This window comes from Octopus bimaculoides, chromosome Z (genome assembly GCF_046866305.1).
Source record: "Octopus bimaculoides isolate indiv1 chromosome Z, ASM4686630v1, whole genome shotgun sequence".
Classification (NCBI taxonomy): Eukaryota; Metazoa; Mollusca; class Cephalopoda; order Octopoda; family Octopodidae; genus Octopus; species Octopus bimaculoides.
Genome location: NC_142944.1, coordinates 10,255,116 through 10,257,615, shown reverse-complemented (window position 1 = coordinate 10,257,615; position 2,500 = coordinate 10,255,116). Strand labels below are relative to the sequence as shown.

Below are 2,500 nucleotides of genomic sequence, written 5' to 3'. Positions count from 1 at the left end.
TTCTGTCTGTTCGTCCGGGACTCTTGTATCTCAGCTTGCATTTGCTCTATATAGACATATTATACCATTTTGGAATCAAGATAATCGCAGGATTGGAAATCTACCCTTCATTTGGTTCTGGAACATTCAGTATTGGGATCAGATTTAAAAGCATTTGGGTTGCCATTTCTAGCAGGTAAAGCTTAGCCGATTCATGCCATCTTAATTGGCGTTCGTTTGATGACGTCAGGGATCAAGGGGAGATAAATGACATTCGCTTCGTTAATTTTATGTTGAGATAAGAACTTTGAGACAAATTGGTCAAAAGTTGAATTGAACTTGGGACTGGAACAATAGAATGATTGCTTTACAGAATTAATTCTCACCGTCCTTATCCTCTGATCAAACACCACCGGGACATATAGTCACTATAGACGCATTGTAGTCATGCTATTTAGCTCTCTCTAGTTTTGGGCTGCAGGTCCAATTAGCCCTCCGCAGGAGCCAACTCAAAAGTCCACACGGAGTGCGGTTTTTAAGCTAGTATTTATGTAGGGTGTCCCAAAATTAAGGCAACCAATTTTTTTCAATTTTATCAAAGCAAAATATTGTTATATTTCTGGTCTGAACATTGCAATGCAATGGTAAAGGAAACAATTATGATACCACCACATTTATTCGATATGACCACTCCTGTTTCGAATCACAGCCTTATTCTAGGTGTAAATACTTCATACGCAGCACGCAGCTGTTCTTGCAGAATCAAAGTCTACTCTCGACGGAGCCAGATAGTCTCCAAAGTCGGTCATTCTTGTGGTTTACTGTCTGTTCGATGTTAAATTTCTTTTCATCAGTGAACACCAGGTTGGGCAGTGTGCTTTCAGCAATCTGACGCAGGATATGACGGTTTCTCTCCAGTCTCATGGCCTTATAAACTTGCGTGAGCTCATTATGACTGGTTACCTTGTAGAAGTGGGTCCTGAAATCCTTCTTCAGCACTCAGTACATCGATGTTCAGCTTATTTTCGCTGTGGCAGTAAAATTTCCAACGGAACGACGAGGGTTTTGCTGTATCTTTTCTTTGGTGCTTTTGATAAACTGAGTGTCTGCACACTTCTTTTGCGGCTATGTCCAGGTCAATCCGCGGTGGAACCAGTCTCCTGAAATTATGTGGAGAGCTATGATTGTAATTAGGTCTATAGTCATTATCTATTTTATAAATTTGAATTTATTTAGTCTGAAACAGAAAGAAGACAAAGCTTTTATAATGATGTATAATTTTCATATCTTATCATATTTATTGATAATTATCAAAGCCTGAAACTTCGGTTACCTTAATTTCAGGGCACCCTGTATATTTGTATATATACATGTATGTGTAAGTCTGTGTCTATGTCTGTCCTCACTACCACTTGATAACAGGTGTTGGTGTGTTTACCCCCTTGTAACTTAGCGGTTCAGCAAAAAATATCGACAGAATAAGCAGTAGGCCTTAAAAAATAAGTTCTAGGTTCGATTTTTTCAAAAAGCCGTTTAAGGTGATGTCCCAGCATGGCCGCAGTCAAATGAATTAAACAAGTAAAAATGATAGGTCTGATGTACCATTCGTTTGCAGTACCTCATCTGGTTCTGCAGTAAGGCGTGGCACCTTGGGTAAGTCTCTTCTACTATAGCCTTGGATCGATCAAAGCCTTGTGAGTGGATTTGGTAGACGGAAACTGATAGAAGCTCGTCGTATATACGTGCGTGTCTTTGTATATATGTGTGTCTTTGAGTCTGTGTTTGTATATATGTGTGTTTGTATATATGTGTGTTTGTATATATGTGTTATGTGTGTCTTTGAGTCTGTGCTGGTGTGTTTACGTCCCCATAACTTAGCGGTTAGGCAAAAGAAACCGATGGAATAAGTACCAGGATTATAAAAAATTAAGTACTGGAGTTGTTATATTCGACTATAAATTCTTCCGGCTGGTGCCCTAGCATGGCCGCAGTCTAATGACTGAAAGAAATAAAAGACCATGTGTATGTGTGTGTGTGTGTGTGTGTGTGTGTGTGTGTGTGTGTGTGTGTGTGTGTGCGTGTGTGTTGAGCGTGTTTTTTTAATTCGTTCAGCTCATCGTTTAGCTTATCGCATTCTTCCCTTCTCTTTGAAACGAGTATAACTGTGAGAATAAGTCTTCTGTGCATCATTACACAGAGACTAACATGATGCCAACCACTTGTGCGTTCTCCACATATCCAAAAAAAGGCGCGCAGTGTTGATGGCAATCTAAGGATCAAGGTAACGTCCGATATTTCTGGACGTGGTCTTAGTCTTCCTGAAAACCATGTACAGCAATACGAGAAGAAGTACTGCGGACGAATGGTGCATCAGATCTATCTTATCTAGTCAGTTGGTCCTCAGTTTTAATAATATATATAAGACGGAAACAAAACAAAACACACACACACACATACACTTCCTTACGTTCTGACTGATCGACGAATCACACGTACCGTTATAAATAAACCAGGGATAAGC

General features: G+C 39.7%; 1 long non-coding RNA gene across 1 annotated transcript in view; it reads right to left on the bottom strand.

Moving 5' to 3' along the window:
- Positions 1 to 2,500, bottom strand: part of LOC149132135 (uncharacterized) — a 13,590-nt gene that overhangs the window by 428 nt on the left and 10,662 nt on the right. Inside the window, exon 2 of the long non-coding RNA XR_016244784.1 lies at positions 1 to 1,139. This exon is cut by the window's left edge and continues 428 nt beyond it. This is a non-coding gene — a long non-coding RNA (uncharacterized LOC149132135). The remainder of the gene's footprint in view (positions 1,140 to 2,500) is intronic.